Source organism: Leptodactylus fuscus, unplaced genomic scaffold, assembly GCF_031893055.1.
Source record: "Leptodactylus fuscus isolate aLepFus1 unplaced genomic scaffold, aLepFus1.hap2 HAP2_SCAFFOLD_186, whole genome shotgun sequence".
Taxonomy (NCBI): Eukaryota; Metazoa; Chordata; class Amphibia; order Anura; family Leptodactylidae; genus Leptodactylus; species Leptodactylus fuscus.
In genome coordinates, this window is record NW_027440209.1 from 171,521 (window position 1) to 188,960 (window position 17,440).

The following is a 17,440-nucleotide window of genomic DNA, read 5'->3' on the forward strand; positions in this document are numbered from 1 at the left end:
GGTGGAGGGAGCCTCTAAACAGCCCAGTTTGGGCAAATTCATGGTGGAGGGAGCCTCTAACCAGCCCAGTTTGGACCAATTAATGGTGGAGGGAGCCTCTAAACAGCCAAGTTTTGGGAAATTCATGGTGGAGGGAGCCTCTAACCAGCCCAGTTTGGGCAAATTCATGGTGGAGGGAGCCTCTAAAAAACCCAGTTTGGACCAATTCATGGTGGAGGGAGCCTCTAACCAGCCCAGTTTGGGCAAATTCATGGTGGAGGGAGCCTCTAAACAGCCCAGTTTGGGCAAATTCATGGTGGAGGGAGCCTCTAAACAGCCCAGTTTGGACCAATTCATGGTGGAGGGAGCCTCTAAACAGCCAAGTTTGGACCAATTCATGGTGGAGGGAGCCTCTAAAAAACCCAGTTTGGACCAATTCATGGTGGAGGGAGCCTCTAACCAGCCCAGTTTGGGCAAACTCATGGTGGAGGGAGCCTCTAAACAGCCCAGTTTGGGCAAATTCATGGTGGAGGGAGCCTCTAACCAGCCCAGTTTGGACCAATTAATGGTGGAGGGAGCCTCTAACCAGCCCAGTTTGGACCAATTCATGGTGGAGGGAGCCTCTAACCAGCCCAGTTTGGGCAAATTCATGGTGGAGGGAGCCTCTGAAAAACCCAGTTTGGACCAATTCATGGTGGAGGGAGCCTCTAACCAGCCCAGTTTGGACCAATTAATGGTGGAGGGAGCCTCTAAACAGCCAAGTTTGGACCAATTCATGGTGGAGGGAGCCTCTAAAAAACCCAGTTTGGACCAATTCATGGTGGAGGGAGCCTCTAACCAGCCCAGTTTGGGCAAATTCATAGTGGAGGGAGCCTCTAACCAGCCCAGTTTGGACCAATTAATGGTGGAGGGAGCCTCTAAACAGCCAAGTTTTGGGAAATTCATGGTGGAGGGAGCCCCTAAAAACCCCAGTTTGGACCAATTCATGGTGGAGGGAGCCTCTAAACAGCCCAGTTTGGGCAAATTCATGGTGGAGGGAGCCTCTAACCAGCCCAGTTTGGACCAATTAATGGTGGAGGGAGCCTCTAAACAGCCAAGTTTTGGGAAATTCATGGTGGAGGGAGCCTCTAACCAGCCCAGTTTGGACCAATTCATGGTGGAGGGAGCCTCTAACCAGCCCAGTTTGGGCAAATTCATGGTGGAGGGAGCCTCTAAAAAACCCAGTTTGGACCAATTCATGGTGGAGGGAGCCTCTAACCAGCCCAGTTTGGGCAAATTCATGGTGGAGGGAGCCTCTAAACAGCCCAGTTTGGGCAAATTCATGGTGGAGGGAGCCTCTAAACAGCCCAGTTTGGACCAATTCATGGTGGAGGGAGCCTCTAAACAGCCCAGTTTGGACCAATTAATGGTGGAGGGAGCCTCTAAACAGCCAAGTTTTGGGAAATTCATGGTGGAGGGAGCCTCTAACCAGCCCAGTTTGGGCAAATTCATGGTGGAGGGAGCCTCTGAAAAACCCAGTTTGGACCAATTAATGGTGGAGGGAGCCTCTAAACAGCCAAGTTTTGGGAAATTCATGGTGGAGGGAGCCTCTAACCAGCCCAGTTTGGACCAATTCATGGTGGAGGGAGCCTCTAAAAAACCCAGTTTGGACCAATTCATGGTGGAGGGAGCCTCTAAACAGCCCAGTTTGGGCAAATTCATGGTGGAGGGAGCCTCTAACCAGCCCAGTTTGGACCAATTAATGGTGGAGGGAGCCTCTAAACAGCCAAGTTTTGGGAAATTCATGGTGGAGGGAGCCCCTAAAAACCTCAGTTTGGACCAATTCATGGTGGAGGGAGCCTCTAAACAGCCCAGTTTGGGCAAATTCATGGTGGAGGGAGCCTCTAAAAACCCCCAGTTTGGACCAATTCATGGTGGAGGGAGCCTCTAAAAACCCCAGTTTGGACCAATTCATGGTGGAGGGAGCCTCTAAAAACCCCAGTTTGGACCAATTCATGGTGGAGGGAGCCGCTAACCAGCAGAGTTGGTGGAAATCAGGGTGGAGGGAGCCTCTAACCAGCAGAGTTGGGGGAAATCAGGGTGGAGGGAGCCTAGTATTAGCAGAATTGTGCAACGCTTATGGTGGATGAGTATGAGGATGCGGAGGAATTGGAGAGGTTGAGTACAGACATGGAGTTTCATGTTGGGGTGCTTTACACAGGTGGGCACAAAAATGACGGCTCTACCCAGTGGTGGTTCATTTTTATCAAAGTGAGCCGGTCGGCACTCTCAGCTGACAGACGGGTGCGCTTGTCAGTGATGATGCCACCGGCTGCACTGAACACCCTCTCAGATAGGACGCTGGCGGCAGGACAGGACAGCACCTCCAAGGCATATAGGGCAAGTTCAAGCCACAGGTCCAACTTCGACACCCAATACGTGTAGGGCGCAGAGGGGTCGGAGAGGACAGGGCTGTGGTCGGAAAGGTATTCCCGCAACATGCGCCTATACTTCTCACGCCTGGTGACACTAGGACCCTCTGTGGCGGCACTTTGGCGAGGGGGTGCCATCAAGGTGTCCCAGACCTTAGACAGTGTGCCCCTCGTTTGTGTGGACCGGTGAGAACTTGGTTGCCTACTGGAGGAACTGCCCTCCCTGCCGCCAACGTCACATGCTGGAAACATCTCCATCATATTCTGCACCAATTGCCTGTGGCAAACATTGATGCGATTGGCCCTCCCCTCTACCGGAATAAAAGACGAGATGTTGTTTTTATACCGGGGGTCAAGGATAGCAAAGATCCAGTACTGGTTGTCCTCCATGATTTTGACAATACGCTTGTCGGTTGTAAAGCACCCCAACATGAACTCAGCCATGTCTGCCACAGTGTTAGTTGGCATGACTCCTCTGGCCCCACCGGAAAGTTCAATCTCCATTTCCTCCTCATCCTCCATGTCTACCCATCCGCGCTGCAACAATGGGACGATTCGAAGTTGCTCGGAAGCCTCCTGTATCACCATCACATCATCGGACAACTCTTCTTCCTCCTCCTCCTCCTCCTCCTCCTCCTCCATTAAACACTGTGAAGCGGACAGATGTGTGGACCTACTCTCCAGCTGTGACGGATCGGATGCTATCCCTAACTCCTCTGTGTGATCTGAGTTATCCCTGATGTCAATCAGGGATTCTCTCAGAACACACAAGAGCGGGATTGTAAGGCTCACCATCGCATCCTCAGAGCTCACCCTCCTTGTGGACTCCTCAAACACCCGTAGGATGTCACAAAGGTCTCTCATCCATGGCCACTCATGGATGAGAAACTGAGGCAGCTGACTTTGTGGCACCCTAGGGTTTTGTAGCTGGTATTCCATCAAAGGTCTCTGCTGCTCAACCACTCTATTCAACATCTGAAACGTTGAGTTCCAGCGTGTGGGGACGTCGCACAAAAGCCGGTGTTGTGGCACATGCAGGCGTTGCTGGAGAGATTTTAAGCTAGCAGCGGCTACTGTCGACTTGCGAAAGTGGGCGCACATGCGCCGCACTTTCACCAGTAGCTCTGGAACATTGGGGTAGCTCTTTAGGAAACGTTGCACCACTAGGTTGAAGACGTGGGCCAGGCATGGAACATGTTGGAGTCCGGCAAGCTCCAGAGCTGCTACCAGGTTCCGGCCGTTATCACAAACGACCATGCCTGGGCCCAGGTGCAGCGGCTCAAACCATATTGCCGTCTCATCGAGGAGGGCATCCCTCACCTCGGAGGCAGTGTGCTGTCTGTCCCCCAAGCTGATCAGCTTCAGCACAGCCTGCTGACGTCTACCAACGCCAGTGCTGCAACGTTTCCAACTCGTAGCTGGGGTCAATCTAACAGCGGAGGAGGAGGCGGTGGCGGAGGAGGAGGCGGTGGCGGAGGAGGAGGCGGTAGAGGAGGAGGAGGAGGGGGGGTGTTCTTCTCGTGTCCCTGCCAGGAATGTTAGGCGGGGAGACGAGGTACACCGGGCCAGTTTGGGAAGCAGTCCCAGCCTCAACTACATTCACCCAGTGTGCCGTCAGTGAAATGTAGCGTCCCTGTCCGCATGCACTTGTCCACGCGTCGGTGGTCAAGTGGACCTTTGTGCAAAGCGCGGAACTAAGGGCCCGCCTGATGTTGAGTGACACGTGCTGGTGCAAGGCGGGGGACGGCACACCGGGAGAAGTAGTGACGGCTAGGGACGGCATAGCGAGGTGCCGCAGTTGCCATCAGGTCCAGGAAGGCGGGAGTTTCAACAAGCCGGAACGCCAACATCTCCTGGGCCAGCAGTTTAGCGATTTTGGCGTTCAAGGCTTGCGCGTGTGGGTGGTTAGCAGTGTATTTCTGCCGCCGCTCCAATGTCTGAGAGATGGTGGGTTGTTGTAAAGAAGCGCCTGATGGTGCCTTTGATGGTGCAGGAGAAGGAGATAAGACAGGAACAGGGGAGGATGAGGGAGAAGTCAACAAAGTGGCGGAGGCAGATGAAGTGGTGTCCTGGCTCGTCCTCTGGAGTGCATCGCCAGCACAGTCAGCAGTGGCAGTGGCAGAGGCAGAGGCAGTGGCAGAGGCAGTGGCAGTGGCGTGAACGGCAGGCGGCCTTTGTCCTGCCGTTGCTGCCTGCCACTGATTCCAGTGCTTGGATTCCAAATGACGGCGCATTGAAGTGGTGGACAGGTTGCTCTTCTCAGAGCCCCTAATCAATTTCGAGAGGCAAATTGTGCAGACAACACTATATCTGTCCTCGGCGCATTCCTTGAAAAAACTCCACACCTTCGAGAAACGTGCCCTCGAGGTGGGAGTTTTTCGGGGCTGGGTACGAACTGGAACATCTTGGGAGATTCCGGGTGTGGCCTGGCTTCGCCTAAGCTGCTGACCTCTGCCTCTGCCTCTAGCTACCCTTTTTGGTGCTGCACCTGCCTCAACATCCACACTACTTTCCCCGCTTGACATCCCCCCTGTCCAGGTCGGGTCAGTGTCCTCATCATCCACCACTTCCTCTTCCAACTCCTGTCTCATCTCCTCCTCCCGCACAATGCGCCGGTCAACTGGATGCCCTGACGGCAACTGCGTCACATCATCGTCGATGAGGGTGGGTTGCTGGTCATCCACCACCAAATCGAACGGAGATGGAGGAGACTCTAGTGTTTGAGCATCTGGACACAGATGCTCCTCTGTTAGGTTCGTGGAATCGTGACGTGGAGAGGCAGGTTGAGGGACAATGAAAGGAGCGGAGAACAGCTCTGGGGAGCAGGGACAGTTTGGGTTATTGTTCTGTAAAGCTTCGGAATTTTGGGAGGAAGGAAGACAAGACTGTTGGGTAATAGGAGGAGAGGAGGCAGAGTCTGACTGGCTGCTGGACAATGTGCTGTAAGCGTTCTCTGACAGCCATTGCAAGACCTGTTCCTGGTTCTCGGGCCTACTAAGGTTTGTACCCTGCAGTTTAGTTAATGTGGCAAGCAACCCTGGCACTGTGGAGTGGCGCAATGCTTGCTGCCCCACAGGAGTAGGCACGGGACGCCCTGTGGCTTCACTGCTACCTTGCTCCCCAGAACCATTCCCCCGACCTCGCCCACGGCCTCGTCCACGTCCCTTTCCGGGAGCCTTGCGCATTTTGAATTCCTAGTTAGAAATTGGCACTGTATACCAGTAGTAAAAATTGTGGGTGCACGTAACCCCAATATATTCTTTGAATTACCAGTCAGAAACTGGCACTATATGGCAGTAGCAAGAAATGAGGGTATTTATAACCCCAATATATTCTTTGAATTCCCAGTCAGACAATGGCACTGTATACCAGTAGTAAAAATTGTGGGTGCACGTAACCCCAATATATTCTTTGAATTCCCAGTCAGACAATGGCACTATATACCAGTAGCAAGAAATGAGGGTATTTATAACCCCAATATATTCTTTGAATTCCCAGTCAGACAATGGCACTGTATACCAGTAGTAAAAATTGTGGGTGCACGTAACCCCAATATATTCTTTGAATTCCCAGTCAGACAATGGCACTGTATACCAGTAGTAAAAATTGTGGGTGCACGTAACCCCAATATATTCTTTGAATTCCCAGTCAGACAATGGCACTATATGGCAGTAGCAAAAATAGTGGGTGTATATAGCCTCAATTCTATTGCTAGGGGACTTGCAGGGTATTTCTGGGGTGAAGGTGGGGGGGCACACCCTTGGAACGGGTATCGGGGGTATATATCGGGTATACGGGAATACACTGACAGTGTATTCCATTCAGGATCCTGGGAAAGCTGGGTTGCGGCGATTGAGCCCGTCAGTGCCACGTTACACTGACAAGCTTCTCCCTGGAATTTAGCTCTTACAAGAGCTGTTGGTTGTCTTCTCCTTCCTATCCTAGCCTGTCCCTGCCTACCCAGAATCTAAGCCCTAGGCTAGCTGGACGGAAACCTCCGTCCTCGGTGAATTGCAAGCTCAGAATGACGCGAAGCTGGGCGGCGCTGTTCTTTTAAATTAGAGGTCACATGTTTTCGGCAGCCAATGGGTTTTGCCTACTTTTTTCAACGTCACCGGTGTCGTAGTTCCTGTCCCACCTACCCTGCGCTGTTATTGGAGCAAAAAAGGCGCCAGGGAAGGTGGGAGGGGAATCGAGTAATGGCGCACTTTACCACGCGGTGTTCGATTCGAACATGCCGAACAGCCTAATATCCGATCGAACATGAGTTCGATAGAACACTGTTCGCTCATCTCTATTTAATATGTATGTGTGTACATTTGTTTAACCCTTAAGTCCTATCATGGTGTCTATCATACACCACTACCACACACACATCATTATGATAGACACCATGATAGTACTTAAGGGTTAAAGCATGTGTCTTGTATACTGTGTGAGGACTGTATGTTTGTATACAGGTATGTGTGTGTATATACAGTATGCTATAATAATGTGTGAGTGTATGTATATATGTTAGTATATATGGTATATATGGTATATGAATGTATATAAATGTGTATGTCACGGAGCGAAGGTATACGTCTTCCTCCGGATGGTCTTTTGAATCAACACGGACGCAAGAGGTCGGGAGACAACAGCAATTTATTGTAATCCACAAAGTTAGTAGCCGGCGGCGGTCACATCAACCGTAATAACAATAAGTCCACAGAAGTCACAATCCAATGATAGCTTTGGTTCCTTGGTCCTGTAACTAAATCCTGGCTCTCTGCAGAGCTGTGCACAGGCCGGCTAACACATACTAACTGCTCACTACAACTATATACTAAGACTGTTACATCCTATATCTGTGGGTGGGAAGGGCTGAGTCACAGATCCTTCCCCCCTCACCTATACCAAGGAGAGCAGACTCCCTGTCTACTATGGACAATGCACCATCCAACATCTTCTTGGAGACACGGATCAGATTATCTCCACCCATTGTCCTCACTGGTCCTCACTAGTTAGAGGGATTTGCATACAATGTGCTAACACACTAGACCCTAATCAGCCAACTACACACTGATGTTTACAACAGGTTAGAGAATACATTCCACATGAAATATATATTACACATTGCCTATAGTATAGACTCTAACCATCCCGTGACAACCCCTCCCCCTCTCAAAACATGTGCATGACACAATTGGCCTACACAGGTAAATTGGGGAATGCACATCAGTCTCTATAGCTCATATGTCCTCCTGCCGGGATAACCCATCTGCGTTCTGGTGTTGGTTCCCTCGGCGGTACTGAATGGTAAAGTTGTAGAGTTGAAGGGCTGGCATCTGGCAGAAAATCCGGTGGATCCATGTTGGCGTCTCTCTGAGCTTGGCTTCGGGTCACTGCTCCCACAAAGTGGCACTGTAGATTTCCAACATCGTTGCCTAACAGAACATCGGCCGGCAGCCCGCTCATCACACCAATTGTGCATCGTTTTGGTCCATAACCATAGTCGAGTTCCACGGTAGCTTTAGGAATACGTTTCCGAGTACCTCCTGCCAACTCGATAGAAAGGCCAGGGCCCTCCTCTAGGGCCTCGGGTCGAACCACTCGGGGGTCCGCTACCGTTAGGAAAGCTCCCGAGTCCCGGAATCCAACAACTGTTCGGCCATCCAGTAGGACTTCCTGCAAGTGCTTCCGCTGAGGGTTTGCGGGATGTGTGGTGGAAGGCTGAATCCCATAGACCCCTGGAGGTGGAACAGATGGGTCATTCATGGAGTCATCTGGAAATGGGGCCAAACTTTCTGTCCTAGGGGTGGTTCCCAGGTAGTGAATAGGCCGGGATGCCACGGTGGCCCGTGCCCCCATGTTAACAGGGCAACTAGCTTGCAAATGTCCAGGCCGCCACCCCGCACCCCAAACCACCTTCTGCCCGCCTCTAGCATTCCTTCCAGTCAGGTCGTTGTCTAGGGACAGGGTTGTTCATAGCTGTGGGGCAGGGGTAGAGGGGGAATTGTAATCCTGAGGCCGGGCACGAAAGGTGGGTGGCTGGATGAAGGGTGTCTGGCGGACTGTGGTAGTTTTCCGCTCCTCTGCAAACAACCTCTTCCACTGCGGCTTGATGGTCAGGCCCTCATCTGCAAGGGAAGCAGCTTGCTCAACTGTGGCTGGGTTCCGTTCCAGCACCCACTCACGGATCTCAGCGGGGCACTGGGAAAAGAACTGTTCCTTAAGTATGACTTGGAGGATCTTATCGACTGTGACAGCCTCCTCTCCTTCTAGCCAGCGCTTGCATGCTTGCTTCAACTTGTGGGCGAACATGTGGAAGGAGCTTCCCCCATTGTAAGACAAAGAGCGGAACTGAACTCGGTAGGACTCTGGAGTGACTGCATAATACTTCTGCACCGCTCTTTTAATGGCCTCATAGTCCCGCTGATCACTAGGGTCCATGGCTCTGAGAGCTTCCGCAGCCCCATCTCGTAGGTGCCCCACCAGATACCGGACCCAATCCTTCTCTGGGACTTCCATCAGGCGGCACTGGTGTTCGAAGTCCTGAAAATATCCATCAACATCCCCAGCCGCTTCATCAAAGGTCTTGAAGTGTTTATGGGAGACATATGGTGGTTCTCTCACTGTTGGGCTGGGGGTCGACGTTTGATTATAATTCCTCGTAGTTATCTCAGCCATTCGCCTTTCATGCGCCATTCTTTCCTTTTCATGCGCCATTCTCTGTTCCTCCTTCTCCGTTTCCTGAGCCCTCTGTAATGCTCTACCCCTTTGCTCTGCAGTTGCTCCTAGCCCCAGCACTGCCAATTCCTCCTCATACAAAACAACCCATCTGCTCTTTTGGGTCTGTACCTGCCACTCCCGTATCTCTACTGTCTCCTGGGGGCAGCCCTCCTCATGGTCGCTTTGCAGGGTCATCTCCTCCAGTGCCTCGATCAGTTGCTCTTTCGTTCTTCCCTGATAACTCAGGTTTAGTTCCCGGGCCCTTAATTTTAGACTTGCCATAGTCCAGTTCCTGTATTCTGAGGTTGTGGCTCCATTAATCGCTGGGCTGCTGTAGTCCATCTCGCTGTCCGCTGTTGATCCCACCGCTGCCAACCAGTTGTCACGGAGCAAAGGTATACGTCTTCCTCCGGAGGATATCTTGAATCAACACGGACGCAAGAGGTCGGGAGACAACAGCAATTTATTGTAATCCACAAAGTTAGTAGCCGGCGGCGGTCACATCAACCGTAATAACAATAAGTCCACAGAAGTCACAATCCAATGATAGCTTTGGCTCCTTGGTCCTGTAACTAAATCCTGGCTCTCTGCAGAGCTGTGCACAGGCCGGCTAACACATACTAACTGCTAGCTATATACTATATACTAAGACTGTTACACCTATATCTGTGGGTGGGAAGGGCTGAGTCACAGATCCTTCCCCCCTCACCTATACCAAGGAGAGCAGACTCCCTGTCTACTATGGACAATGCACCATCCAACATCTTCTTGGAGACACTGATCAGATTATCTCCACCCATTGTCCTCACTGGTCCTCACTAGTTAGATGTATTTGCATACAATGTGCTAACACACTAGACCCTAATCAGCCAACTACACATTGATGTATATAACAGGTTAGAGAATACATTCCACATGAAATATATATTACACATTGCCTATAGTATAGACTCTAACCATCCCGTGACAGTGTATATGCTAGATATATACATATATATATATATATATATATATATATATATATATATATGAGTATATATGAATGTATATATATGAGTGTGTAGGTAACTGTTGCAGTTTTTGGAAATCGCAGCACTTATACCTACGGAAACACCTATAGTGTCCCGATAGGTATAATGGAAGCAGAAAGTCCTCAGAGGAAACCTCTGTGGAGTTTCTGCAAAAATCACTGCAGGAAAACTGATGTGTCGGCGTCGGGGGTTTTCCTGCAGAGCTTTTTGGCTGTGGGACGCTGTGTTAGGTCTTATCCTTATAGTATAATGTACAGTATATTGAGATGTTAAGGAGGAGCTCTTACCACCTGGGGCACATGCGGTTTTATATACCGCTAGAAAGCCGACAGTGCGCTGAATTCAGTGCAGCTTTCCCATTCTGTGCCCCCGGTGAAGAGCTATCGGTCCCGGTACCGTAGCTCTTCACTGTCAGAAGGGCGTGTCTTACAGTCAGTCAGGAACGTCCTTCTTCCCAGCAGCTCCTATTGTGCTGTACTATGAGATCGGGGAGGAACGCCCCCCTCCCCTCCTGATAATGCTCGTCCATAGACGTGTACTGGGGGAGGTAGCGTTCCTCACCGCTCAGCGTCATCACTAGGTGGTAAGCAAAGCCCCCTCACACAGTACAGCGCAATAGACACTACTGCGAGGAAGGGCGTTACTGATTGACTGTCAGGAACGCCCTTCTGACAGTGAAGAGCTATGGTACCGGCACCGATAGCTCTTCACCCAGGGCACAGAACGGGAAAGCTGCACTGAATTCAGCACACTGTCGGCTTTCTAGCGGTGTATTAAACCGCATGTGCCCCAAATGGTGAAAGGTCCTCTTTATGGATTAGGCACAACAGTGAGACGCAGTGTTTTTCATTGAGCTTTTGTCCCCAGCGCCCCGTTATCCTCCTGCCTGTGTCTGTTCAGTTTCATGGCCTTATTTCTGGAAATCCTGTATCTAATTGGTCTCAGCGGTCCCATGAGGTGCAGGACTCCCAGCAAGGAGGCGCCGGCACGAGACTGAATGGACACTGGCGGCGGACAATGGGGCAATGGGGACAGGTGAAGGCACTTTTTATTTTTTTATTTTACACCTCCCGCCAGGCAAATGGGTTGATCCAATTCCTGGACAAATCTTTAAAGGATTTATCCAACTTTATAATATTGATGGTCTGTCCTTAGGATAGGCCGTCAATATTACATCTGTGATGATACAACAGCCAGGACCTCTGCAGATCAGCTCTTCCAGGACAGCGTGGCTACAGGTAATGGTAACATTTCTAGGAGCCATGCTGATCACTTTCCATACAGAGTGTAGCAGTAGGTTTAGGTAGTGTGTTGTTGCACATTGTATGGCAGGTGAGCTGCATGGCTCCCGAGATGGTATTACCTTTAGCTGCCCTGTCTCGGCATCGCTGGTCTGCAGGGTCCTGGTGGTGGGCCCCTAGAAACAATTCCACTGGTGGGCCCTAGACACCCCAGTCCGACCCTGCCAATGGCACAAGTTCCGGACCGCTCTGCTACACCAATATACGGACAGGGACAATTCGTTAGGTTTTTAGCTTTTCTTTGTATTTCCCCATTTTACTTTATTCAAAACAAACAAAAAACATGAAAAATACAAAAAAAAATCGCTGTGAGTGGATGCTTAGATCCCGTTCTGTATTCATGGTGGTGGTCCTAGGTAGTATTGTCAGTGAGCCCTCCCTGGATGACACCGCACATAGGGATGGTGTCAGGGTGTCACCGGGAATCTTCTCCTCATATTCTCCGGACAATCCGTATGACATCTTCTCATATAGCTTTGTCTTCTGTCCCCCTCAGGGATGTTCTCTATGTTCTAGGTAGTCCTAGTCTGCTGTACATTACATATGGGAGTGGGACAATGTGATGTCAGGACGTGATGTTCTATCATTCTTCATTGTGTCCAACATAATATACAATGTGCCTGGAGCTAAAGAATAAGAACAATAGACAGAGCTGCGGAGGATGGAGGACCGGAGATCCGGGAGTAGGATATGGGTCATTACTTACTGGAATAATCATGTATATAGTGACCAATAACAAGGAGGGGCCCCTGCATTACCTGCAACACTGCCCGGGACTAAAATGTGCCGCATAGTCAATGTAGGACAGTTGGCAAGTCTTCTACTTCCTGTGATGACCCCTGATAGAATGACATGTGATCAGACATGAGCTCCGCCCCCTTGTACTACAGTACAGCTATTCATCTATTACTACTGACAACCGGCTGTATACACTCACCGGCCACTTTATTAGGTACACCATGCTAGTAACGGGTTGGACCCTCTTTTGCCTTCAGAACTGCCTCAATTCTTCGTGGCATAGATACAACAAGGTGCTGGAAGCATTCCTCAGAGATTTTGGTCCATATTGACATGATGGCATCACACAGTTGCAGTCGCAGATTTGTCGGCTGCACATCCATGATGCGAATCTCCCGTTCCACCACATCCCAAAGATGCTCCTCTATTGGATTGAGATCTGGTGACTGTGGAGGCCATTGGAGTACAGTGAACTCATTGTCATGTTCAAGAAACCAGTCTGAGATGATTCCAGCTTTATGACATGGCATTGCATTATCCTGCTGAAAGTAGCCATCAGATGTTGGGTACATTGTGGTCAGAAAGGGATGGACATGGTCAGCAACAATACTCAGGTAGGCTTTGGTGTTGCAACGATGCTCAATTGGTACCAAGGGGCCCAAAGAGTGCCAAGAAAATATTCCCCACACCATGACACCACCACCACCAGCCTGAACCGTTACCGATACAAGGCAGGATGGATCCATGCTTTCATGTTGTTGACGCCAAATTCTGACCCTACCATCCGAATGTCGCAGCAGAAATCCAGACTCATCAGACCAGGCAACGTTTTTCCAATCTTCAATTGTCCAATTTCGATGAGCTTGTGCAAATTGTAGCCTCAGTTTCCTGTTCTTAGCTGAAAGGAGTGGCACCCGGTGTGGTCTTCTGCTGCTGTAGCCCATCTGTAGCCTCAAAGTTGGACGTACTGTGCGGCGTTCAGAGATGCTCTTCTGGCTACCTTGGTTGTAACGGGTGGCTATTTGAGTCACTGTTGCCTTTCTATCAGCTGGAACCAGTCTGGCCATTCTCCTCTGACCTCTGGCATCAACAACGCATGGATTGAGTTTGGGTGTTTGGGTATAGTCTGCCAAAATCATTGTAAGACTATAGATGACCACATTGATGTTGTAGAATAACTTCTATAGCAATATGTTAGGAGATACATGTGGTAAGATAGTTTTATCTTTATCAGAAATACTACACATATTATCTGCAATATCATATATATGGCCCCTGTAGATTTATCTTACACACATTAGAGTAATCAAAGAGCGACACCTGAGAACAACACTAACCCTATAAGATACAGAACTACATCTAGGGCTTATAGATATATAGTCCGAGGAGCCCTGACAGTGTCATACACTATGTATTATAGATACATATAGTCCGAGGAGCCCTGACAGTGTCATACACTATGTATTATAGATATATATAGTCCGAGGAGCCCTGACAGTGTCATACACTATGTATTATAGATATATATAGTCCGAGGAGTCCTGACAGTGTCATACACTATGTATTATAGATATATATAGTCCTAGGAGTCCTGACAGTGTCATACACTATGTATTATAGATATATATAGTCCTAGGAGCCCTGACAGTGTCATACACTATGTATTATATATATATATATATATATATATATATATATATATATATATATATAGTCCTAGGAGCCCTGACAGTGTCATACACTATGTATTATAGATATATATAGTCCGAGGAGTCCTGACAGTGTCATACACTATGTATTATAGATATATATATAGTCCTAGGAGCCCTGACAGTGTCATACACTATGTATTATAGATATATATAGTCCTAGGAGCCCTGACAGTGTCATACACTATGTATTATAGATATATATAGTCCTAGGAGCCCTGACAGTGTCATACACTATGTATTATAGATATATATAGTTCTAGGAGCCCTGAAACTGTCATACACTATGTATTATAGATATATATAGTCCTAGGAGCCCTGACAGTGTCATACACAATGTATTATAGATATATATAGTCCGAGGTGTCCTGACAGTGTCATACACTATGTATTATAGATATATAAAGTCCGAGGAGCCCTGACAGTGTCATACACTATGTATTATAGATATATATAGTCCGAGGAGCCCTGACAGTGTCATACACTATGTATTATAGATATATATAGTCCGAGGAGCCCTGACAGTGTCATACACTATGTATTATAGATATATATAGTCCGAGGAGTCCTGACAGTGTCATACACTATGTATTATAGATATATATAGTCCTAGGAGTCCTGACAGTGTCATACACTATGTATTATAGATATATATAGTCCTAGGAGCCCTGACAGTGTCATACACTATGTATTATATATATATATATATATATATATATATATATATATATATATATATATATATATATAGTCCTAGGAGCCCTGACAGTGTCATACACTATGTATTATAGATATATATAGTCCGAGGAGTCCTGACAGTGTCATACACTATGTATTATAGATATATATATAGTCCTAGGAGCCCTGACAGTGTCATACACTATGTATTATAGATATATATAGTCCTAGGAGCCCTGACAGTGTCATACACTATGTATTATAGATATATATAGTCCTAGGAGCCCTGACAGTGTCATACACTATGTATTATAGATATATATAGTTCTAGGAGCCCTGAAACTGTCATACACTATGTATTATAGATATATATAGTCCTAGGAGCCCTGACAGTGTCATACACAATGTATTATAGATATATATAGTCCGAGGTGTCCTGACAGTGTCATACACTATGTATTATAGATATATATAGTCCGAGGAGTCCTGAAAGTGTCATACACTATGTATTATAGATATATATAGTCCTAGGAGCCCTGACAGTGTCATACACTATGTATTATAGATATATATAGTTCTAGGAGTCCTGACAGTGTCATACACTATGTATTATAGATATATATAGTCCTAGGAGTCCTGACAGTGTCATACACTATGTATTATGGATATATATATAGTCCTAGGAGCCCTGACAGTGTCACACACTATGTATTATAGATATATAGTCCTAGGAGCCCTGACAGTGTCATACACTATGTATTATAGATATATAGTCCTAGGAGCCCTGACAGTGTCATACACTATGTATTATAGATATATATAGTCCTAGGAGCCCTGACAGTGTCATACACTATGTATTATAGATATATATAGTCCTAGGAGCCCTGACAGTGTCATACACTATGTATTATAGATATATAGTCCTAGGAGCCCTGACAGTGTCATACACTATGTATTATAGATATATATATAGTCCTAGGAGTCCTGACAGTGTCATACATTATGTATTATAGATATATATAGTCCTAGGAGCCCTGACAGTGTCATACACTATGTATTATAGATATATATAGTCCTAGGAGCCCTGACAGTGTCATACACTATGTATTATAGATATATAGTCCTAGGAGCCCTGACAGTGTCATACACTATGTATTATAGATATATAGTCCTAGGTGCCCTGACAGTGTCATACACTATGTATTATAGATATATATATATATAGTCCTAGGAGTCCTGACAGTGTCATACATTATGTATTATAGATATATAAAGTCCTAGGAGCCCTGACAGTGTCATACACTATGTATTATAGATATATATAGTCCTAGGAGTCCTGACAGTGTCATAGACTATGTATTATAGATATATATAGTCCTAGGAGCCCTGACAGTGTCATACACTATGTATTATAGATATATATAGTCCTAGGAGTCCTGACAGTGTCATACACTATGTATTATGGATATATATAGTCCTAGGAGCCCTGACAGTGTCATACACTATGTATTATAGATATATATAGTCCGAGGAGTCCTGACAGTGTCATACACTATGTATTATAGATATATATATATATAGTCCTAGGAGTCCTGACAGTGTCATACACTATGTATTATATATATACACTCACCGGCCACTTTATTAGGTCCACCATGCTAGTAACGGGTTGGACCCCCTTTTGCCTTCAGAACTGCCTCAATTCTTCGTGGCATAGATACAACAAGGTGCAGGAAGCATTCCTCAGAGATTTTGGTCCATATTGACATGATGGCATTACACAATTGCAGTCGCAGATTTTTCGGCTGCACATCCATGATGCGAATCTCCCGTTCCACCACATCCCAAAGATGCTCCTCTATTGGATTGAGATCTGGTGACTGTGGAGGCCATTGGAGTACAGTGAACTCATTGTCATGTTCAAGAAACCAGTCTGAGATGATTCCAGCTTTATGACATGGCATTGCATTATCCTGCTGAAAGTAGCCATCAGATGTTGGGTACATTGTGGTCATAAAGGGATGGACATGGTCAGCAACAATACTCAGGTAGGCTTTGGCGTTGCAACGATGCTCAATTGGTACCAAGGGGCCCAAAGAGTGCCAAGAAAATATTCCCCACACCATGACACCACCACCACCAGCCGGAACCGTTGATACAAGGCAGGATGGATCCATGCTTTCATGGTGTTGACGCCAAATTCTGACCCTACCATCCGAATGTCGCAGCAGAAATCGAGACTCATCAGACCAGGCAACGTTTTTCCAATCTTCAATTGTCCAATTTCGATGAGCTTGTGCAAATTGTAGCCTCAGTTTCCTGTTCTTAGCTGAAAGGAGTGGCACCCGGTGTGGTCTTCTGCTGCTGTAGCCCATCTGTAGCCTCAAAGTTGGACGTACTGTGCGGCGTTCAGAGATGCTCTTCTGGCTACCTTGGTTGTAACGGGTGGCTATTTGAGTCACTCTTGCCTTTCTATCAGCTGGAACCAGTCTGGCCATTCTCCTCTGACCTCTGGCATCAACAACGCATTTCCGCCCCCCACAGAACTGCCGCTCACTGGATGTTTTTTCTTTTTCGGACCATTCTCTGTAAACCCTAGAGATGGTTGTGCGTGAAAATCCCAGTAGATCAGCAGTTTCTGAAATACTCAGACCAGCCCTTCTGGCACCAACAACCATGCCACGTTCAAAGGCACTCAAATCACCTTTCTTCCCCATACTGATGCTCGGTTTGAACTGCAGGAGATTGTCTTGACCATGTCTACATGCCTAAATGCACTGAGTTGCCGCCATGTGATTGGCTGATTAGAAATTAAGTGTTAACGAGCAGTTGGACAGGTGTACCTAATAAAGTGGCCAGTGAGTGTATATCATGTCTGAGAG